At 43.0% G+C, this 24,849-nt stretch overlaps 1 long non-coding RNA gene across 2 annotated transcripts; it reads left to right on the top strand.

The window, feature by feature from the left end:
- The first annotated feature begins 2,119 nt into the window (after positions 1-2,119).
- Positions 2,120-17,210, top strand: LOC138748464 (uncharacterized). 2 transcript variants are annotated; one of them, XR_011348049.1, is made up of 4 exons: positions 2,120-2,201; positions 7,075-7,186; positions 9,578-9,745; positions 16,891-17,210. It is a non-coding gene; the product is annotated as an uncharacterized lncRNA (long non-coding RNA). The 2 variants fall into 2 exon arrangements; XR_011348048.1 differs by lacking the exon at positions 16,891-17,210 and adding an exon at positions 15,087-15,335.
- The last annotated feature ends 7,639 nt before the right edge of the window (positions 17,211-24,849 follow it).

The following is a 24,849-nucleotide window of genomic DNA, read 5'->3' as shown; positions in this document are numbered from 1 at the left end:
TAATATTTTTGCAACTATTTTATAATCTGCATTCAACAAAGATGTAGGTCTATATGAAGATGGGCTGAAAGGATCTCTGTCTTTCTTTTTAATCATTGTTATTTTTGCTGGTTGAAAGATTCAGGCAACGCATGTGTTTCATCTGCCTGAGTTAATACTTCATAAATCGAGAAATTAATAAATATTTAAACTCTTTATAAAATTCAAATGGAACCCTGTAAAGAACTCAATGCTTCTCTAACCTCTATCAAAATGTAAAAGGTGCATTTAAGGCTCTTTGTTCATTCACATTAAATTTAGGTAAATGTATTAAAGATTTTTAAAATTATCTATTTTATAATCATCTTTCAAAGATTCAAATTTATATAACTTTGAATAAAAAAAGACCAGAAATGGTGCTGGAATGCAAAAATCGACAAAGCTGTCAATAACTTGAAGAAACTACTGGCCTCAAGGGAAAATATTCTCATTCATTACGACCCAAACAAGCCCAGAAAAACAGCAGAGGTTATTTTCCAATAAATTCATATTTGTAAAATAATTTTTAATTTTTTAAAATGCTTAGATACGCAGCACAGTAACAGGCCCTTTCATCCCACTAGCCTGAATACACCCAAATGACCTACAAACCCGGTGCATTTTTGAAGGGTGGAAGGAAACCGGAGCCCCCAGAGGAAACCCACACAGACACAGGGAGTGCGTACAAACTCCTTACAGGCAGCGAGCGATTTGAACCTCCATCTCGCTCGCTGGCGTCATAACGGCGTGGCGCTAACTGCTACGCCAACCATTCCGCCCCCTTTTTTTCCTCTGGATAAACATTAGTTCGAATTTGCTTGGAATTAATTCCAGGCAATTTTTGTTTCTCTGTCCCAACATTAATAGAAGTGGTAAAAGAAATATTTAAGCAACTAATCTCTGAGGGACTGCAGCCATTTAATTGCTGGGGCTGGAGAGGGAGGTGGTGGTGGGTCAATGTGAATGTGGGGCTGGAATAAGGATGAGGTTCTCCCTGTATAGCTGGGAAACAGAGAGTCAATCAAGTGCTTGTCACAAGGAACTAGCACATTGTTCTGCCTCTGCAAGCTCCCCTCTCTCAATTTTATAAAGCAGTGGCCGATCTTTGTCATTCAAAACAGCACTTACGAGACCATATTTGTGTACATAGACTGGGCCAATTGCAAAGAACAGACGAGAAATGTTGTTGAAGTGGATTTCCCTGAGGAAACAGTCAAACTTTTAGTCAATATGCTACATGAAAACTTACACCAATGCATTTAATTAGACCACATTTAAATTGTTAGTTGGGGGTTCATGGATTTTTGAGAATGCCATGGAATCAATATCAAAGTGGAAGAATTCAGTGAGCAGAATTCAAATCCTGAACTGATGCTGTGGGATATTGAGTATAATGAGACAGTGAATAATCTTTGGGGCTCTCTCATTATTGTAACTGCCTTAATGATAGTGAAATTAATGAACCTGGATGAGAAACTGCATTTCACAATGCAGGAAGTTGGAAGGAATTATTCAATTGCATGTTTTGTTGGAGTGGAGGCGAGGCACGCAAAGATGTTTTAGAATCTCCATTGCATGTGTGTGTATGGCTGTTAAGGAACAAATTTTAAAGACACATGCAAAATAAGGCCAATTCATCAGAGACCCTGCTGTTGCTAAGCAACCTCCTTTTTAAACCATTGCTTTGCATAATTGTGTAATGGCTGTATCTAAATGTGTATCATGCATTGCTGCTTTCTCTTTGCAATGAATTCCATCAACAATAACATTAACAAAGGTAAACAGTTGGATTTTCCATTTTAATTTCAGTTTTAATTTAGAAATACAGTACGGTAACAGGCCCTTTCGACTCACAAGCCAATTACACTACAAATTCCTGTACGTTTTGAAGGGTGGATGGAAACTGGAGCACCCGGAGGAAATCCACACAGACGCGGGGAGAACGTACAAACTCCTTACAGACGGCGCGGGTTTTGAACACCGGTCCCGATCACTGGCGCTGTAAATAGCATTGCGCTAACCGCTAGACCAACCGAGCTGCCAGGAGATGTCAGAGATTAGCTAATAATCATTTATTATTTGTTTGTGAAAGGTGCTCTGACATCAACATCCCTGCCCTGGTTGGCAAGGAGGTGGGGACATCTTCTCCTGGAAGTGAAAACTGGAAGAGGAAGATCATCATGGTAAGGTTGGCTTTGCTGTCATCATGGGGCTAATCCCTTGCCTTGGTGACACTTCCTGTGGGATAAATGAAGGCTTCAATGATCTTAGGATCACAGAGGGCAGAAGCAGGCTATTTGGCCTAACTTGGTGGTCTTCAACCATTTTTTTCCAATCACATGCCACCTTGAGTAATCCTTTAATGACCACAGAGCACCTATGGCATCCTATTAGGTCGGATGTGAGTAGAAAGAAAAAGCTTTAGAACCACTGACCTATCTGGTCCGTGCCAGTCATCAGCTACCCATCGGTACTCACTATGCGCTACCTGTGCCATAACTAAGTCAGGTAATCTGCAGATGCAGTGCACAAATTATTTATTTCCAAAAATAGACTCTATTCACAATAAATTATTTACTAAAGGAAACCAGTTCCGAGTCTGTTTCCATCCTTATTTCATATCTGTATTTTTCCATCACTGGGCCTTGTTACATTCAATTCCATTTACACTATTACTACCCCTGTGGCACCTTGTCACTTTTCCCCTCTCTGCTGGTTGATGGGACTTCTTCTTGGTCTCAGTCCCTTAATACCCAGTAGTGGGAGGACTCTTGACTCTGGTCCTTCCCCACAGCACCCTCAAGTTGGCTGCGCCAAGCCTCAGTGCGTCCCTTAGTAGCCTGGAAGGTGCCAGTTGGCAGAATTCGCTCGTTGACATCTCTGTGTCCTGAAAGACCCACAGGTTTTGGGCAGACCAAAGGGCGTCTTTCACTGAGTTGAGGATCTTCCACCGGTTCTGAATGCCTGAGTCTGTGTGCATTCCCAGGGACAGCCCGTAAATCAAAGGGTCCTCTGTCACACTGCTGCATTTCCAAAGATGGTAGTGAAGGCTGGCACAATAGGGGCAGTTGAAAGACTCCTAGACAGGCACATGGATGCATGGAAATTAGAGGGTTATGGGTGTGTAGGGAAGATTTTGTTTGTTCCGTAGGTTTGTAGAGGTACTGCACCATGGACCCCAAAGGACCTGATCTGTCCTGTAATGTTCTATATTCTACGACATTTTGGCCTGACCCTTCTTCAGGAGTGCTGTATTCAAGATTCAGGGTTGTAGATGGAGATGAGAAAAAACTGTTTGTGAATCTATGGAATTCTCTGCCCAGGGAAGCAGTTGAGGCAACTTCATAAACACATTTATGGTTCAGTTAGATTTTTACATAAAAAAGGAATTAAGGGATATGGAGAAACGTCAGGTCGGTGGAGTTGAGTCAATGATCAGATCAACCATGGTCTTACTGAATGGTGAAGCAGGCTCGATGGGCCAAATGGCTGACTCTGCTCCTATTTCTTGTGTTTCTTATGTATGAACTGAGGTTCTCCAGCACTTTTGTGTATTGCTACTGCTAAGACACTTTTTTACCCCAGGATAACTGTGAATATTTATTATCTAGTTTTTTTGTGTATTTAATGTCTTTTTAATTCATCAAAGTGTGTAGTATGTGTATTTATTTTGCAATGTTTTGCAGTTGTTGATTCTTTTCACAAAGAACTTGTTCAGCTGCTGCTGGTAGGAATGTTGGTGCATATGTACATTGGACAATGTGTATGACAGTAAACTCATTATCATTATTAACATGATCTATTTCTCAACACTGAACCTGCAGCCTACAAGTGGTCACTAAAAGAGTTATAAAGAAGCATAAAAACTGTAAATGCTGAAATCCTGAGCATGCAATGAACTGCTGGGTCAGGGAGCATCTGTGGAGAGAAATCAAGGTTTCCGGCCATGTTCTGTCATCTCCTAAGGGGTTAAAAAAAAGCAGCTCTAAAGGCTAACGGAAAACCCCTGACCAATAAATGCTTCTCATAGTTTTAAAAAGATCTATCAGACTTCCCCTCAGCCTCCACCACTCCAAGAAAAATCCATCTCAGTTTGTCCAACCTCCTTCTACCCCATACCCTCTAAACCAGGGAATATCCTCTTCTTCCCCCTTTCCAAAGCTTCCACCTCCTTCCTGTAATGAGGTGACCAGAATAATCCTCCCATGGTATTTGAAACCAGCCCATCGGAACTCTTTGTGGAGTACCCTCTGCTATGACACAAAGTACCGTCTATTCTTGTGTAACCTTCGATGATGCAAAATAGTCAACCTCCTCTTTTTTTGGGCCCAAAAATCACGTGTTTTCGTATGACCCATGTAAGGACCTTTTTTGGCTCCCAATACTATTGATTTAACTTAGCTTCCCTTTCCTCATCTTCCGTTATGAATTCCTGATTCCCACGCTCCAAGGGTCCCATATCTACCTGAACTACCCACTTCCTTTTTTCTGAATTATTGTACTGTCACCAACTCTGCCACCGAGACCACGCAGTTAAATGCTGCAGTGCTTGGAATGAGTAAATCATTCAATTGTTCAGTCAGGCGCCTGGAGGTATAATTGTAAGTGACTTATCGCAGGAACTTCATTGAAGTTTTAAACATCAGTTAAGTACTAAAATAAATCTTTTGATTCTCAGGCAAGTTCTGAATTTCTCCTGACATTTACGCTGATATTTATTAAACCAACAATCTACAGTTTGATTTGCAGCTGGCAGTGAAATATAACAGGGGATGAGTATATATTTCTGAATGCTGATATTCTTAATACCCAGTAGTTTGCAATCGAATCACATGTGATCTGCATGTTCTGTGCAAACAAGCTGCAACCCATTCCCGTGTTACCATATCTCCTAAATGAGTGTTATTTTACTGTAACATGCAGTTCAATTGCATTTTAATCAAACAGCATGGTTCAAACTGTTTAATTCAAGAGCTTTCAATTCAAATTTTAGAGAATCTAGCATTACAAGATATGAGGACAGATGACCAAAGGATTTTCCCTAAACAGTTTTAAAGGGGGAGGGAAAATAAGAGGGGGTTAGGGAGGGAATTTCTGAGCCTAAGGGTTTCACAGGTGGAAATCAGGAGAACATAAACCAGTCCTATTCGGGGGATCAGCAGTGGAAAGGGTTAAGACTTCAAATTCTCTTTTCTCTTGTGCCCTCCCTCCCTTATCCACCCATTGTCATTGCCTATGGGACTATGCTTCTCCCCCTGTCCAGGGCCTGTCTACATTTTGCTTGTCTCTTGACGAAGGGCTCAGGCCCGAAACGTTGGTTCTGCATCTTTATCTTTGCTGCACAAAGGACTCGGTTTGACCTGCTGAGTTTCTACAGCATCATGTTTTTACTTCAATCACAGCGTCCGCAGACTTCCGTGTTTCATTCATCTATGACTTCAAATTCCTGGGTGTCAACATCTCTGCCCTGAGACCTCCATGCTGATGTAATTACGAAGAAGGCTCGCCCGTGGCAATACTTTGTGAGGTTTTTTTGAATACTTTATTTTCATTTTGTGGACAGCAAGCATTGAGAAATAACCATTACTTAAATACATAAATTGACATGAAATTAAAAAAAATAATTGGTACAAGTTGTCCATATCTTTAAACAGTCCCATTCCTCTCCCCCCCCAAACAAAGCCCCAAAGTAAAGAAAAGAACAAAAGAAAAGATAGATAAGAAAAAAGAGAACAGAAAAGCAAGAAAAAAGAAGAAAGAAAGAACTGTCGGGGACCAGTATCCAGCTCATAGGATCTAAGTCCTTTTCTTACCTAGATCTCTAGTAGGGGAGAGAACCATGTCATAGAACTCAGGAACAGAATAAGTGTCCCTAAATATTCATCCCTGCATTCTGCAAGTAGGATTCCCATACCTGTAAAAACATGTTGTACTTCCATCAGGCTGTGTCCAGAGGGGACTCAGACTTCCAAGTAATTGCAGCACATTTCCTGGCCACCACAAATGCAATTTTAAGAAATTCTAATTGATACTCGGGCAGTTTCATTTTGGATTTTATGTCGACAGTATTTTCTAAGAGAAACTATGCTGGATTTTGTGGTAATTGTTTCCCAATAATTTGAATCTAATAAAATTCTTAAATTTTCCCAAAAATGGGTTCATTTTAAAGCCTGACCAGGTAGAATGTAAAAAGGTTCCTGTTTTTTCACCACATCTGAAACATATATGCGATATATTAGAATTTAATTTATGTAATTTCTGTGGGATAAGATATAGTTAATGCAAAAAATTATATGGCTCCAGTCTATATCTTACGTTAATTGTATTGGACATACAATCCTGACATAAATTGGACCAGTTCTTGTCTCCAATACTAATATTCAGGTCTGATTCCCATCTTTGTTTTGATTTATACAACTCCTGCTTAGGAATGTCCGACCGACGTAAGGAATACACTGCAAATGTAAACTTCCTTGTGCTCCCCTTTTAAATCAGAGTGTCTATTTCATTGCACTTTGGTAACATCGGAGTGAGGAGTTTGAAGAGATTTGGAGTGTAACTAAAAGACACTTGCAAATTTCTGCAGGTGTACCATGGAGAACGTTCTATCTGGTTGCATCACTGAGGGGCCAATGCACAGGACAGGAAAAGGCTGCAGAGAGTTGTGAACTTGGCCAGCGTTGTCATGGGCACCAGTCTCCACTCCATCAAGGACATCTAAAAGAGGTGGTGTCTCAAGAAAGCAGCTCTATCCTCACTACCTAGACCATGGTGTCTTCATTCTGCTTCTATCAGGAAGGAGGTACAGGAGCCTGAAGATGAACACCCAACGGTACAAAAACAGCTTCTTCCCCTCCATCATCAGATTCCTGAACAGAGAATGAACCACAGACACTATCTCACTTTCCCTTATTTGCACTATTTATGTTTTAAATATTTGCACTGTAAATGCTTCCACAGAGACAACAAATTTCATGGCATGTTCGTGCTTCTCATTCTAGTCAAGGCTACTGATGGTCTCGACCTAAAATGGCACCTATCCCTTTGCCTCCACAGATGCCGCTTCACACACTGGGTTCCTCCAGAGGTTTTATTCTTTGCCTCGGGTTTTAGCATCTTGCGTCTCCACCAACGGCTGACTGACTTCAAACAGTACAAAATCCCAGGAGTAAGTGTGCATAAAATTTAGCGAGCCCATATTTGAATTAATCAGCTTTCTCTGTGCCTATTTCCTTTGATCCTATGATTCCAAGTAATATAAAAAGCAAAGGTGGAAACTTGAAGACCAAAAGAAAATCAAAAATATACAGAAAATGTTCCCACCAAAGCAAAATTCCTGTCAGAGGTCTGGCAAATGACTTGAGCTCGCTGGCTCCACCTGCTGGCAGTCCTTGGGGTTGCTATAGGTGGTCAGTGGGAGGAGGGCAACACTGAAGGTGTTCTGTAGGTGAGAAACCCGAGACAACATCCATTGATCTAAAACATACATGACCTGCCATTGTGTTTCACACTCAACTTCCTCCTGGGTTCAGGGTCCAGTCAGGGGTGGACAATAAATGTCAGTTCTGCCAGTGAAATCTTCAATCAGGCAACTAGTAAATATATAAAAATCGTTTGGAAAAACCATCCTTAAGAGTGAGAGACATCCCATTGAAAGCACGTCACATGGATGTTCAGTGACTAGTTTAGATAAAATATTGACAGTATTTTCTGTGTATTTCACAGATTCACAGAATTATAGGAAGGCACACTTACCACAACACTATTAAATAGAACACTACAGCACAGTACAGGACCTTCGGCCCTCAATGTTGTTCCAACCCAAATATTCCAAAAATAAAAGTACTAAACCCTATCTATCCTGTAACACTCTACTTTTCCTCCATCCATGTGCCTGTCCTAGAGTCTCTTAAATGTCCCGAATGTTTCAACCTCCACCATCACCCCTGGCAAGGCATTCCAGGCCCCCCACAACTCTCTGCATAAAATACATACCCCTGACATCTCCCCTAAACTTCCCTCCCTTTACTTTGTACAGGCATTCTCTGGGGGTGTTTGCTATTCCAGCCCTGGGAAGGAGGTGCTGGCTGTCCACCACCCTCTCAGAATCTTGTACACCTCTATTAAATATCCTCTCACCCTTCTAGGCTCCAAAGATAAAAGTCCCAGCTCTGCTAACCTTGCCTCATAAGACTTGTTTCCCAATCCAGGCAACATCCTGGTAAATCTCCTCTGCCCCCTCTCCATAGCTTCCACATCCTTCCTGTAATGAGGTGACAAGAAATGAACACAATACTCTAAGTGTGGTCTCACCAGAGATTTGTAGAACTGCAACATGGTCTCCCTCCAATTGCTCCGGTTTCCTCCCACCCTTCAAAATTTTCGAGGGATTGTAGGGTAATTGAAATATTTGGGCGGCAGGGGCTCATGGGCCGAAAGGGCCTGTTACCGTGCTGTATGTCTAAATTAAATTAAGTATGCACTGACCAACAAATGCTCCCATTTTCACTAGCTCTACATGAATCATTTTATTCCCACTGCCTTTCACTTCAATTCTTTCCACATCCATACTCTAGGGGCAATTTTCAACAGCCAAAAGACCTGTCAACTTTCACATCTTCAAGAGAGGGAAGAAACTGAAGCACTGAGGGAGCCCCACATGGACACGGAGAGAATGAGCAAACTTGGCCCAGACCCCAGGATTGAACCTGGGTCTCTGGTGCTGTGAGGCAGGAGATTGCACCAGTGTGCTGTCCAACAACACTTCACACCAAGAACATAGAACACCACAGCACAGTACAAGCCTTTGGGCCCCGACATTGTGCTGATTTATGTTTTCCTATGAAAGAAAAGAAACCCTTCCTACCTCACATCCCTATTTTTTTCTTCTACCCATGTCTAAGAGTCTCTTCAATGCCCTATTGTTTCAGCCTCTGCATTCCAGGGACCCACAATTTGCTGTGAACAAACTTACCCCTGACATCTCTGCTAAACTTTCCTCCCTTCATTTTGTACAGATATCCCTGGTTGTTCGCTACACCGCCCTGGGAGAAAGGTGCTGCCTCTCAGAATCTTCTATTAAGTCACCTCTCATCCTTATTTGTTCCAAAGAGGAAAGCTAACCTTGCCTCATATTTTCCCATCCAGGCAACATCCTGGCAAACCTCCTCTGCACCCTCTCCCCACAGCTTCCACATCCTTCCTGTAATGAGGTGACCAGAAATGTGCACAATATTCTAAGTGTGGTCTCACCATTGATTTGTAGACCTGCAACATTACCTCTTGGCTCTTGAACTCAGTCCTCCCATAAGCATTCTTAACTATTCTATCAGCTTTGAGAGATTTATCGTTTTGAACCCCAAGGTCTCTCTGGTGCACTCATTCAGAGTGATATCTGAGTCTGGATTTAATTCACATGAAGGCATTTCTGGGAAGTCAATCTGTAAAGAGATTGGTGTTGACAGCCGCCTTTATGCATCGGTGAAGGCGTTTTGAACAAGCCAAAAATGGCCCACTGGTTGCAATTATAGTTCATGCAAGCTGTTTCCTCTTTCTGCAGCCAACCTTTGGAAGCATCTACCTCTCTCTCCTTCTCACGCTGAGTACCTAACCAGAACGCAAACTTTGATTGACATCATGGACAATGGCAATCAGATTTGCGAAGGTTTGTAGAAGCTGGACATCTGACAAGAAAGAAGGAACTGATGGAAATGGAAATATTCCACAGGTCAGGCCTCGTCTGGGAGAGGAGAAGCAGAGTTAACTTTCCAGTCCAAAGAAGTGGGAAAGAGAGAACATTGAGAGTTGCTCTGGGTAGAGGGGCTTCATTGGCAAATCTTTTGGAAACACCCTGATAACGTTAGAAAGGAAGGTAAAGAAGGAAGAGGCCATTTGGCCCTTTGAACCTGCACCTCAAGAGTCAGAGAGAGAGAGAGGAAGTGAGGGTGAGAGAGGGGGGAAGTGGGGGGAGAGGGTTGAAAGAAAGAGGGAGAGAGGGAATGAGGGAGAAAGGGAGAGGTAGGTAGGAGAAAGAGAGGAGATAGAGAGAGTGCAAGAGAGAAATAAAGAGAGAGGGAGCGGGGAGAGAGAGAAAGAGAGAGAGAGTGGGAAAGAGGGAAAGGGAGAGCGAGGGGAGAGTGGAGAGAGAGGGAAAAGAGGGAGAGAAGTAGAGAGTGAAAGGGAGGGGGTAGTAGAGGAAAGAGGAGATAGAGAGAGTGAGGGAGGGGAAACAGGTGAACTGGAGATAAAAATGCAAGAAAACATGATTTGAAGAAATGTCAATGATGCAGCCAAAACAAAGATAGAGATATTGGTCAATACTCTAGTGCCGTTACTATTTGCATGTTGTTTGAATATTGTACTAAATCAGTTTCTCAATTGTGCCTTATTATAAGCCTTATTATTGGGTCTGGAGTAACCGTTTACACAACTTAGCGAAAATCTCCACAGAAGCATCAACAATTGTAAAAGTTAATCTCTGCCACTTAGGGGACCAAAAGTTTGGACGGGTCCTGAGAATCATCTTAAAGAAGGTAGAGAGAAAGAAAGAGCGAATGAGAGAGAGAAATAAAAGGAGAGAGAGAGAGAGAGAGAGAGAGGGAGGGAGGGAGAGAGAGGAGAGAGAGAGAGAGAGAGAGAGAGAGAGAGGGAGGGAGAGAGAGGGGAGAGAGAGAGAGAGAGAGAGAGATCAACCATCTAATTGATAAGTCAGCACCAGGTAAACTCAATGACAACCAGGTCCCTTTCATTTTATACCAGGTGACAGACTTCCTAACATTCGTAATTCAATTGATGTTTAATGAAAATTTGGTGTTTTTATACAGAAGTGTCTACACTTTTAACTAAACCGTTTTGCTATTTTCATCATAGCTCTGATTCGGCTGATCCACACTGTCACACTCGATGACGTTACATATTAGCCATTAATTAGGCATTGGGACTGAGCTCAGGTGAGAGATGGAAACAGTGTTCCATTCACATGGAAAAGCATTCACAAAAATCTCCGGCAGTCAGCGTTGTGATCAACAAATGCAATCACGTTTCATTCTTTTCTCGGTTGTAGAATCCTACTTCCTGTAGCCAACCACAGGAGCTTCCATGGAATTAAGTGTGGGAGTCTTTGCAGCTCACGTGCAGGATGCAGGAAAGGCGCGGTGTGATGTCTGTCCTAACGGCCATATTGCTGACTAAATGAGCTGTGTTTGATCTGGCTGAAGATGACAGAATGCTCTGGTTCAGAGAGATCGGGGTCTCATCTGTGATCTCTCTGTAGTAAAGCACAAAAATCTGTAGACATCGCGGTTGAAATCAAGTGTTGTTCCGTCTGGGCATTCTCCAGCTAGATGGGATTAACATCAAATTTTCTGGTTTCTGCTAACCAGCTCCCCTCTTTCCCCCCCCCCCCCCTTCTCATCCCCCTTCCAGTTCTCCTCCTCCCTGCTGTCCCTCCCTCCCTCCCTCCCTTCTTCACCAATCACCTCCCGCCTTTGCGACCACAATCCCCCCCCTTATTCTTTTATTCGGATGCCTGCCGACATTTTTCCAGATCCTGATAAAAGACTCAAGCCTGAAATGTCAGTTATGTATTTTTCCCCCTTGCTGTGTAAAGGACACTGCCCCGACCTGCTGAGTTTCTCCAGCATTGTGTTTCTAATGGGATCTCTCTGTACCAGACACTTGTGTGAGAGCTTGCTCAAGAAGCCAGCCAAAATTACAAAAGGCCCCAACACCCTGGCCACAAACTCTTGTCTTGCTGCCTTGGGGTAGAAGGTGCAGAAGCAGAAAGAGCAGTTCCACTGGGGTCAAGGACCGTTCCTTTACAACAGCCGTAAAGCATGAAAGTCCGCAGATACTGTGGGTGAAGTAAAAACACACCATGCTGGAGAAACTCAGCAGGTCAAACAGTGGCCTTTATATAGTAAAGATACAATACTGACGTTTTGGGCTTGAGGCCTTCATCAAGGTATGAGCAAAATGTCGGTAGCTTCTCGAACCAAAATCTGTACCAACAAATTTTGTTTGGGTGCAAAATCTGTACCAACCAATTTTGTTTGGGTGCCTGCCTACATTTTGCTCATACCTTGATGAAGGCCTCAAGCCTGTATCATCAGTCTTTGCTGTATACATTGTTTGACCTGCTGAGTTTCCCTAGTTAGTGTTTTTCCTTTTCTGACAGCTATCAGGTTCTTGAAACTCCCCTGTTGCATTAATCAGGGACAGCTCTGACACCACCAAAGAACTGTCTGCACATTTGCAAAGTCAATTTTTAAGGATCTCTGTGAATATTTTTTTAGAACCATAGAACATTACAGCGCAGGAACATGCCCCTTCGGCCCATTTAGCCTGTGCCAAACTATTATTTTGCCAAGTCCCACTGACCTGCATCCAGACCATACCCCTCCCATCCATGTACCTCTCCAAATTTTTCTTACATGTCAAAATCGAGCCGGCATTCATCACTTCCGCTGCCAGCTCGTTCCACACGCCCACCACACTCTGTGTGAAGGAATTGCCCCAAATGTTCCCCCTCAACTTCTCACCTTCCACCCTTAACCCCTGTCCTTCAGTCCTTGTTTCACTAACCTCGGTAGAAAAAGCCTGCTTTCATTTACTCTGTCTATACTCTCATAATTTAATATACCTCTATCAAATCTCCCCTTCTTCCATCTATCTTACGTATTTATTGTCTCTAAGTTTATTTCAATTAGTTGACCATCATAGTTCTTTACAAGTACCTGTTGGGCTGCAAATAAAGTGAGAATGTCAGTGCATTGTACAATGTATTTGACAATTCACCCATTATCGTCACAGCCAGCTGTGCCAAAAACAATCATCTGGAGGAATTCCTCAAACATGAATCTCGATGAAGGGTTCCACCTGCAATACCAAAATGTGCTGGAGAAACTCAGCCAGCATCCGTAGGAAATAAAGGGCAGCTAATGATCCGGGTCTGAACCTTTGCACAATATGTTCTTGTTCAGCTACCTGGAATGTTGGCCTTTCTCCTCCTCCAGCACGGGGACAGGACCTCATATTCTGACTTGATGCCCTCAAACCGGTTTCCGTTAGCCACCCCCCACCCCCATATATCCCTATCCCTCTGGTGTGAAGAGCTCAGGCTGAAACGGCAGTGATATATCTTTACCTCCTACGGGCGCTGTGAGACCGGCTGAGTTCCTCCAGCATTTCTGTGCTTTTTACTACAATCACAGCATCTGCAGACTATCGTGTTTCACTCCTCCAGCGGATTGTTTTGTTCCAGCATCTGGAGTCTCCCTTGCGTCGACCAGGTGTTCGTAAGGCAAATAGAAAACTGGCCTTATTGAAACTAGAGAGGTCTTGGCACAATTGTGCAAGGTACTGGTGAGACTCTACATGGAGTTCAGCCTGCAGTTTTGGTGCTTTTATTCAAGGAGGGATGCAGCTAGAATGGGGGAGGTTCAGAGAAGGGTCACAAGCCAAGAGGGGAAGGATTAACCTGGTTGGGTCTGTGTTCATTAAATCACTACTGTCCCCGGCAATGCAGGGGGACTGTGGAGTTAAACAAGAAGTCTGCAGATGCTCAGGAACTAGAACTGGAAGATGGGCTCTGGCCTGAAACAGCAACTGCCTTAGCAATCCCCTCTAAAACTCCTCTCTCTCAGCTTCAACCAGCTTGGTCACGTCACTACAGGAAGGATGTGGATGGTGTAGAGAGAGAGAGAGCAGAGGCGACTTACAAGGATGCTGCCTGGATTGAAGAGCATGCCTCATGAGGATAGGTTGAGTGAACTTGGTCTTTTCTCCTTGGAGTGACGGAGGATGAGGGATGACCTAATTGAGGTGTCCAGGATGTTGAGAGGCATCAATCTTGTGAATGGCCAGAGACTTTATCCCAGGGCTGAAATGGCTAACATGAGGTACTTGGGAGTAAGTACAGAGGGGGATGTAAGAGGCAAGTTTTTCACACAAAGAGTGATGGCTTCATGGAATCTGCCTGCCAATGGTGGTGGGGGCAGGGACAATAGGATCTTTTATTGGATAGATACATTGAAGTGAGAAAAATCTAGGGTGATGAACTAGGCAGTTGTTAGTGTAGGTTATGAGGTCAGCACAATGTGGGCCAGTGAATCTCAACCTTTTCTTCACTCACATGCCACCCAGTGGTGAATCTGCACAATACAGTGCCTCTGGCAGGGGTGGACAATGCGTCAAAATAAACGGAGCCAGGGATATCTCGAGTGAGCTGGCCTTGGTGGCTGCCATGTTGTATTTACATGGTGTAAGTTGACAGCGAACGAGAGAATGAGGAAGGAAGGGTGACGGGGGTGGCGGCACTAACGGGGGAGTGGCGCTGGCTCAGTGGTGCCCCCTTTAAATGGCGCCCAGGGCATGTGCCATGCCTGCCATACCCTAGATACGCCCCTTATGCCACCTTAAGTAATAGATACTCTATGATTAGTCAGAGAGGTGGAATGTGAGTGGAAAAAATGGTTGCAAACCACTGCTGTAGGTCAAAAGGCCTGTAGATTTCTATGTTCTCATTAGAGTACCACCTTTATAAGTCTCTACCTTGTGGATGTGCACTTGCTGGGACTCAGGGCATTCTGAAGGTATTACATTGCAGGTAAGAAATTATAACTTAATTTTTTCAGATATCATGTTGTAAAATTAAATGCACAAAAATAATACTCGTGTAACTTGTTCTTCAACATGTCGCTGTGCATTACTGAGCTTAGGTTTCCTGCCTCCCCCCTGACTGGGATTGGAGTGAAGCCCCCAGCTCACCACCCTGCATCAACGACAGGGACCAGCAAATGGATTAAGGGTGGCACATTTGGCATGGCGGCCAGCATGATGCTGTTGCCGTGCCAGTGGCCTGGGTTCGAAAATGGCGCTGTGTGTAAGGAGTTCGTACGCTCTCCCCATATCTGCGTGGGTTTCCTCCGGGTGCTCTGAGTTCCTCCCACCCTTCAAAAATGTACGGGCATGGAGTTGCTGGTCAACTGGGTGTAATTTGATGGCGCGGGCTCATGGGCCGGTAGGATCTGTGTGTCAAAATTTAAAAACATTACAATTATTCTTTCTAGGCTATGGCAGGCATGGCACATGCCCTGGGCGCCATTTAAAGACAACATGACCCTGACAACATTTTTTTACAAACAAAATCCACTGTCAGAATGCAGAAGAAAAATGGTTCAAACAAGGTCCAGCAGATTTACAGCTGATGCCTGCTGCTGAAGATGGTGTCAGTTCTAACTAAGGAGACCTTTGTTATAGCTGGATGAAGCGAGAGCTTCTGCAGGAAACAGAAATAACAAGGTTGATCTTTTAATGGAGAGAGAAACAGAACAAAAATTGTCAGAATTCAGAGTAAAGGAATTCTCAGATTCATAAATTTGTGCTGTGAATTGTAGTGCCATGCAACACAAAAACAGGCCCTTCACCCCATCCAGATCCTGCCAACCATCAAACACCCATTTACACCAATCCCTTAACAACTCCCACAGGGCCCCGTGGAGAGCAGACTTGCTGGATGGGGGCTACTTTGCTCAAGATCAGAAGAAACTGGTGATTGCCCTTGTATTCTTGGCCAACCAATTCCTCTTTCTTTTATATGTATTATCTTTTTGGTACCTGTATATCAGCATCAGATTTATTGTCGTAAACATGTGCCTTGAAATTTGTTGCTTTCCAGCAGCAGGATTGTGCAGGACAAAATGCAAAATGACTATAAATTACAATTTTGTAATTACCCTGTACAAGATTTAACTTGTGCAAAAAATGAGAAAAGGCGAGGTGGTATCCATATGTCTATTCAGTGAATGTAGGGGAAGAAGCTGTTTTTGTGACACCAACTGTAGATCTTCAGGCTTCTGTACCTGCTAAAATATAGGTTGACATAACATCGAGGGCCAAAGAGCCTGTACTATGCAGTAATGTTCTATGTTCTATATTCCTGATGGTAGTAGTGGGGAAAGGGCATGTCCTGGGAGGTGAGGGTCCTTGAGGATAGAGCTGCTTTCTTCTCGCACTCCCTCTGAACTATATCCTTAATGGAGTGAAGACTGATGCCCTTGATGGCACTGGCTGAGTTCACAACTCTCTGTAGCCTTTTCTCCAGACCAGACAGTGATGCAACCAGTCAGACTGCTCTCCACGGTACACCTGTAGAAATTTGCAAGTCTTTCGTGACCTACGAAATCTCCTCAAACTCCTCATGAAGAATATCCACTGGAGAGCCTTCTTCGTGACTCCATTGACATGGCGGCTTCTCAGAGATGTTGACACCCAGGAGTTTGAAGTTTCTTACCCTCGCCACTGCTGACCCCTCGATGAGGACTGGTTTGCGTGCTCCTGGCTAATTAGTGTCAGTGTGTTTTATGTAACGGGGAAGCTGCAGCAAGTTAGACTTGCATTGCATCTGTACGTTGTATTCAGAATTTGGCTACAAACTCATTTATTCTCAGCTAAAATGATCTTCTCCGCCTGTAGTTGGTAAACTGCCCTCTACTGATCGCACAAGTGACTGCACATGCTGCCAGCTATCGATTTCTCCTTTCGGACGCCCTGAACCATCTTTGCTGAAATACAGAGCGCTCCCATTAGATGATGTTCAGAGTGCTCAATTTATTAAATCCAGTGGCTCCACAGCTCCACGTCAAGCTATGTAAGTAAAAAGCACTAGATTATAACCAAACATTTAACAGAGAAAAAAATAAAGCCAAAAGTGGGCATTTTAACAAGGTGAAAAGATTGATTATGGAGTAGATAAATGGTCAAAGGTCAGCTCTCAACAGCAATTAAAAACAATAGGACCTTTAAGAGCTTTATTGGCTGTTGGTGCTAAGAGCTAACACCATCCAAATCTTTTCATTTGATTTATTTACCCAGATCTTGTCCCAGCATGAATGAGCTTCCCCCATGTATAATTACAATGAACAAGGATATGGCCGCTTCAAGTCGTGTCAAGGATCAGAATTCACCACATTTTAAAAGCCAAACCTTCCCGCTTACAGTTTAATGGTGAGGGGAACACGTTGGCAACCAGGAAGTCTTCTACTCTCCTTATAAGACGGGATGGACCACTGTCTGGAGTCCTTACGTTGCTGGACATTGATGGCTGAGATCAGAGGGGAAACACCTCAAATAACAGAGAGAAGTAACTACCAGGGGTGATAATGATGTTAATCAGAGGATTAATTTAAAAGTAATGGAATCTACGTAAGAATATGACAATAAAGCTGCGTAAAGCTTTTGCCTGGTTTTCCTTTGTACAATAAAACCTCTGGTATCCAGCACCTATGGGGATTGGTCGATGCTGGAGAAGTGAATTTTATGGTGCTTGAGATTGTGTGTTGCATGGATTGGCAAACTAAAGGTGAGGTGCATTAATTTTAAACTCCTGTGTTTTCTACCTACTTTCCATGTTTTTTTTTGCTGGGTTTCTTGAATTCTGGATAAAAGGGGTTTTATTGTACATTGTTTTATTGTGAATGAAGTTTATTTTTGAAAAGAAAATCCCAGTGAAATAACGCTGCTGACTGGCATATTCCAGCCTGCAGGAGTATGTGCTGACCAACACACTGAGGCTTGGCGCAGCCAACGCGAGGGTGGTGTGGGGAAAGACTCTATTCTAGCCCAGCCATTCTCAATGGGGACATTGTAGTCGGTAGGAGAAAAGTACAGAAGAAACAAAAGCTTGGCTGCTTCACAGGGAAGGGGCCCATAAACCTAATGGCACCAAAGCCAAATTAAAGTTTGAGAATGGCTGGTCTAGAGTCCTTCCACTAAATGGCATTGAGGGGATGAAATTGCTGGGGAAGCCCCTCAAACACAAGAAGGGGAGTAACCCTGGAGGTGGGGGAGGCACATTATTGGCAATGGTGATTTAAATTGTTATTTCTGCAATGTACAAACAAACATGCCACGATGAATCTAAAAGTCCTTGCACTGTATGTATTAAGTCAAGCCAAGTCATGTTTATTGTCATCTGATTGCACAAGTTCAACCCGATGAAACAGCGTTCTCCGGTCCTTGGTGCAAAACACGCAGACACACCACCAGACATAACACTCATTCACATGCAGCACAAATATTCATACATACATATAAATAAATAAATATTGTTTCATGAATATAAGAGTTTTGGTTAGTGTGAGCAGTTCCTTTGGTCGTTCAGCATTCTCACTGCCTGTGGGAAGAAGTTGTTCCTCAGCCTGGTGGTTCTGGCTCTGATCCCCCTGTATCTCTTCTCTGACAGGAGCAGCTGGAAGATGCTGCGTGTAGGGTGGAAGGGGTTCTGATGCTATGCAATGCTGATGTTCATTTGAAGAGGAATAGAATATAAGAGTAGGAATGTGATGTTAAGGCTTTATAAGGCAGTGGTGAGACCTCACTTGAAGTATTGTGAGCAATTTTGGGTTCCTCATTTAAGACAGGGTGTGCTGGAATTGGAGAGGGTTCAGAGGAGGTTCACAAGAATGATTCTAGGAATGAAAGGGTTATCATATGAAGAGCTTTTGACAGGTCTTAACCTGTACTCGTTGGAATTTAGGAGAATGAGAGGGGAATCACATTGAAATATTTTGAATGTTGACAGGCATGGACAGAGTAGATGTAGAAAGGTTGTTTTCCATGGTGGGAGAGTCTAGGACAAGAAGGCACAACTTCAGGATCGAAGGCAATCTACTTAGAACACAGACATGGAGGAATTTCTTCAGCCGGAGGGAGGTGAATCTGTGGAATTTGCTGCCACAGGCAGTTGTGGAGGTCAGGTTATTGGGTGTATTTAAGGCAGAGATTGATAGGTTCTTGATGAGCCAAGGCATTAAAGGATATGGGGAGAAGGCCGGGCAGTGAGGCTGAGTGGGGAAATGTATCAGCTCATGATTGAATGGTGGGAGGCTAAATGGGGAAATGGATCAGCTCATGATTGAATGGTGGGGCAGAGTCGATGGGCTGAATGGCCTGTTCCTACTCCTAGTCTGTGGTCTTTATACCTTCATTTATGACTTGCCTCTTTGATTTGTGACACAAGTCCATTTTTATTCTCACTTTCCCATCTTTCAATGTTTCTCCTTCTAAGGGTGTGTGGAACCAATGTATTCTTCTAATATGAAATAAGGTCTGCATCTAAAAATGTCTCTAGTTGATTGTGTTGTTCAGGTGACTGAGGATGTCTTGGTTTTGTTTTGGGATTCTGACATCTGCAGTATTGTACTCAATGACCATCGCCCGTCTTCTGGCCGAATGACCCAAGTTATTCAGCAAGTCAACTAATTGTGGCCTCAGAAATATATCCATTCACCATGCTCGGATGGAATCACTCTCCCCTGAACTGGATTAATGCAGCTCCAGTGGAACCTCCAACTCTTGACACCATCAGGAAAGAGAAGCCTCATTGATTGAACATAGAAGAGGCCCTTTGGTCCATGTGTCTGTGCTGAAATTAAACTAAAACTCTGCTCCCTGCACCTGATCCAGATCCTCCTATTCTCTACGTTTTTACGTGTCTATCTTGAAGCTTCCATTGAATCTACTTCCACTAGGGTACGGCAGGTATGGCGTGTGCCCTGGGTGCCACTTGAAGGGGGACACCACTCAGTAATTTCTGCCCCCCAGATGTCTCCTTCACTGCCCCGGGCCCCCAGTGGTCCCCGTTCCTCCCCCAATGACTAGAAGTGGTACATTGAAGGAGGCACGATTAGCCTAGACAGTAGACTGAATCCGATTCCTTCCCCTTCCAAGGCCAGCACCACCCCACCCCCGACATAAAGAACGGACACCTCCTTCTTCTCCATTTCATCCTCCTATTCATTCCCAACTTATTAAAAGGCTGAAGCTAAATGCAACATGGTGGTCACCAGGACATCCTCATCGTTTTTTATTTTGATGCATGGAATGTAAAAGGTTGGCCACCCCGCCATAGGACTTATTTTCCATAGATACATCCCTGACTTCCACCACAATCCATATTAGCTCATTCCAGGCACCCACCACACTGTACATAACTTGGCCCACATACCTTAACTTGGCCCTTACTTTAACGGTTAGTGTTGTGGTTAGCACAGAGCTGTGATAGTGTCAGCAAACTCAGGTTTGAATCCGGCCTGACTGTAAGAGTTCATACATTCACCCCATGACCTGCATAGGTACTCCGGCTTCCTCCCAACCATTCAAAATGTAAGGAGGTTGTAGGTTAATTGGGTGGCGCGGGATCATGGGGCAGAAGGACATGTTACCATACTCTATGTCTAAATTTAAAATTTAAACATGTATCCTCTGGTTTGTGAACTTTTTACCCTGATGGAGGACCCAAAGCAGTCATTCTCTCGGCCACCAGTGGACAATATTCAGTGTTCACCATCCACAAAATGCACTCCAGCCTTAGCTTCTCCAACATCGCCCTCCAACACCGCAGCCACCACCTGTAGATCCAATGACTGTGCACCTCGATACAAAATCGTCTACAAATTTGCCGATGATACCGTGGTAGTGGGTGGTATAAAAAGGAGCAATGAGTCAGCATACAGGAGGGAGAATGAAAACTTGGCCAAATGGTTCACCAGCAATATCCATACACTCAATGTCACCAAAACCAAGATGATTGTTGGTTTTAGGAGGGGGAAACTAGAGGTGTATGATCCAGTTTCATTGGGAGATCAGTGGTGGAGTGAGAGCATATTTACATTCCTTGTAGTCACTATGTCAGACGACTTTTCCTGCACCCAACACACTATTGGCATCATAAAGAAAGCATGTTAGCTCCCTCTACTTTCTCAGGAGTCTGGAATGACATAGAAAACTTTGGAAAACTTTCACAGGTATGTAGTGGAAAATGTGCTGACTGGCTGCTTCACAGCCTGCTATGGGGGCACCGATACCTCTGAGCAGAAAGCCCTGCAAAAGGTAATGGGCACAACTTTTTGCATCACACCACGCAGGTCATGCTCTGTTCTCACTGCTGTCATCAGGAAAGACTTGCCCCACCAGGTTCAGGAACAGCTTCTCCACCTCCACCATCAAACTCCTCAACAACAAACTCAATCACGACTCATTTAAGGGCTCTGACTTTGCACATTATTTATATTTGAATATTTATTTTCTGTATTGCACAGTTAGTTTGTTTACATTTCTTTATTTCTTTTACATTTCTCTCTTTGGTTTAGTTTTTTATGCACTATCGATAAGTAGAAATTCTGCCTGGCCCACAGGAAAAAGAATCTCAGGGTTGTATGTGATGTCATTATTGCATAATAATTGACAATAAATCAGATCTTTGAACTCCTCTGAGACATATCCTACCTTGACTCAGAGATGCATTGTTGCATCTTCATTGTGGCTGGGTTTAAATCTCGGCATTCCCACCCACCGTGGGAACACCTTCAGCGGGAGTGTGCAATGGTTCCAGTTGGCAGCTCACTGCCACTTTCTCAAAGGCAATTGGGGATGGACAGTAAATACTGTCATCAATACAAATAGCGCATGAAAAATAAAGTAAAACTGTCTATAAATACGTAATGAAGAAATGTTATTATCTGGAGAGCCGAATTAGTTTAAGACTGGAAACACCAATTTTCATTGATCTATGAAGTCAGTTGAATTGCATTATATCAGCTAAGCAATGAATTATTAGGTGTTTCTCTTCCAATGTAAGAAGGTACTAATTTATTTATAGCACAAATGCTGTGTTACATTGTTAATTTGCAAGATAAGTGTATTGTGATACTGGAATGATGGTATGATTTTCTATGGTTGCAATGTATATCATGCAACATGGTCCAAATATATAAATGGACAGCTACAGAAATAATTACTCATTAGATATGCAGGTAGGAAAGAGTTTGAGATCAATGCACAGATATATCTAACTAACTGTTCTATAATATAAATGAACTCTGATAGTGAACTGACAGACATTTATATTCACTGTAAATTGCATACATTAGAATTGTTGTGTCTAACTAAACCTCCTGACCTGAAAATAGAACTTGCACATTTCCATGATGTGACTAAAATGGTATGAATTTTGAGCCATCCTGAAACAATTGTGTTCACTGCCTCTTAGAACTGACCAAACAAGATGAAATTAAGGAATTAAAATTGGCAAAACTGAGAGCTGACTGAATCAAAAATGATTTCACGCAAGATAAAGCAAACTCATCTTAATAATGTTATTTAAAAGTCTTATATGGGTCCAGCTGATGTGTGGTATATAATGGAAATCATATTTGGACCTTTGGACACCTTTCAACTGTAGATTTAGAGATGACCCCCCCCCTCCCCCCGACTCATTTTCCCCATAAGATCATTTCAAATGTGCCATTAGAAGCATACCCCATTGTCTTGACCTTTCAACTCCAATTATGTGGAGCAACTTTACGTGTCTCCTCAGATGATGAAGTGGTCCACAATAGCCTGCTGCAAGGCTTGCACTGCGTTTTGACGGAGGATGGTAGGATGTTTGTATGTTTGTCACAGTTGGGTGACAAAGCCTGACCTTCTCCACAAAGAGAAGGGCTGATCATCAACAATAGAGATTCCAATTTTTGGTCCTCTCACTCTCATTTCCTTCCTTTGGTACATTGGGTGGAGCCCTGCCTTAGATAAGAACATAGCAACCTGCTCCGCCATTCAATGTTCTTGGCTAGTCCAATGACATCCATAAAAGCCCTCCCTATGCACAAAAACCCCTGCAGTTCTGTCCATTTCTGCCTTGAACATATTCAATGACTCCGCAGCTCTCCAAGAGCAAAATCTCCAGCGTCACCAGCCTCTGAGGGAGGAAAGACGACCCCACCTTTGCCTTAAATTGGCAAAATTCATTTTCTGAAACTATTTCCCCTCATTCTGGATCCCCTCACCAGAGAAAACAACCCCTCAGCACCCTCTCTAGTGGTAAGTGTTAAATTCAAATTTCATAAGATATAGGAGCAGATGTAGGCCATTCAGGCCATCGAGTCAGCTCTGCCATTCCATCATGAGCTGATCCATTTTTCCACTCAGCCCCACTTCCCTGCCTTCTCCTCATAATCTTTGATACCCTGGCTATTCAGATACCTATCAATCTCTTCCTTAAATAGTCCCAATTATGTGGTCTCCACAGCCAGTCATGGTAAGCAAATTCCAAAGGTTCACCATCCTCTGGCTAAAGAAATTCCTCTGGCTTTCCATTTTAAATGAGCACCCTTCAGTTTTCTTGTTGTAGACCCCCCTATCATGGGAAACATCTTTGCCACATCAACTCTGTCATTGAGTCAATGCTATTGGACCTCTGAATTAAATCACCATCCCAAGTCTAAGCACAAAACAAGATCACGTATTTTTATTGCCACAAATTGCATGCGCAGATTCTCCCATAAAAGTGCTACTTTGACTTTGATTCCTGCACACCTGAACTCCACAGGGAGCTAGCAGGAGAATGTGACTGAAACGACCACCAGCAAGTTTGGAACAAACATTGTTACACACACAACAGGGATCTTGGACTTGTGAAAACCTACGGGGGTAAGGAGAACACTGGACAACAATTTTTTTTTCGGAAGGGATGCTTCATGTAAAAAAAATTGGGGATTATGATAGACCATTTCAAACTGAACTCCAAGATAATTTTACATTTGCTGCTTCATGCATTAAATGAACATGGATGAATTGAGCATGTTTAATCGCATAATGATGCTGACACGTTGCGTTAGTTCAACTGACCTAAAAATGTTTTGCCGCTGATTTTCATTTGTACTCAGCATCTAATACCTCTTGTGTCAGTGTCCATCAATAATAGGCCTGCACTGATTATTCCAGTTGCCCTGATACCCCTTTTCCATGGTCCCAGTGTCAGGTGAAACCTTTCACCATGTTCGTCACTGACTGCACCAAGATCAGTGGGGAAGGAGTCCAAGTGCGAATGCAGAAAATGAATTTTTACTGACATTCTGCACTTCATGGTTTTGGATGCTTAAAGCAGGTTAAAAATATAACATGAAATCACAAAAATAGGTTAAATCTAAAATAAAGGTACATGATAGGAACATTTTAAAGTGATCAGCAGACTAAAATCTATAAAATACACTCCAAAGTGTTCAGGAGGCAAATTTTCATTGTCCAGCGTAATGAGAGGTTATTGGCATGTACATATAACCATATAACCACTTACAGCACAGAACAGGCCAGTTCGGCCCTACTAGTTCATGCCATAACAAATTTCCACCCTCTTAGTCCCACTGACCAACACCCGGTCCATACCCCTCCAGTCCTCTCCTCTCCATGTTACTATCCAGTCTTTCCTTAAATGTAACCAATGATCCCGCCTCAACCACATCTGCCGGAAGCTCATTCCACATCCCCACCACCCTTTATGAAAAGAAATTTCCCCTCATGTTCCCCTTATAATTTTCCCCCTTCAATCTTAAACCATGCCCTCTAGTTTGAATCTCCCCCACTCTTAATTGAAAAAGGCTATCCACATTTACTCTGTCTGTCCCTTTTAAAATCTTAATCACCTCTATCAAGTCCCCCCTCAATCTTCTACGCTCCAGAGAAAAAAAGCCCTAGTCTGCACAACCTTTCCCTGGAATTCAAACCTTGAAATCCTGTCAACAAGTCACAGATCTAATGAAATTCTTACAACAGCTACAAAGATGCACAAAACACACTAACAAGCCAAGAGTTATAAATTAAATTGACACAATACTGCACAAGAGAAAAATATTTAAAAAAAGAATAAATAGATAAATATTCACTTTACAGTGCAAAAGATGTGCTGTTACAATAGTATTGACAGATCATTAGTGGTCTTGGAGTGTGGTGTTATGATTAGTGTTGTACAGGGAAGTTCAAGAGCCTAATTGCTGT

This window comes from Narcine bancroftii, chromosome 13, assembly GCF_036971445.1.
Source record: "Narcine bancroftii isolate sNarBan1 chromosome 13, sNarBan1.hap1, whole genome shotgun sequence".
Classification (NCBI taxonomy): Eukaryota; Metazoa; Chordata; class Chondrichthyes; order Torpediniformes; family Narcinidae; genus Narcine; species Narcine bancroftii.
The sequence above is the reverse complement of the archived record's forward strand: the minus strand, read 5'-3'. Positions and strand labels throughout refer to the sequence as shown.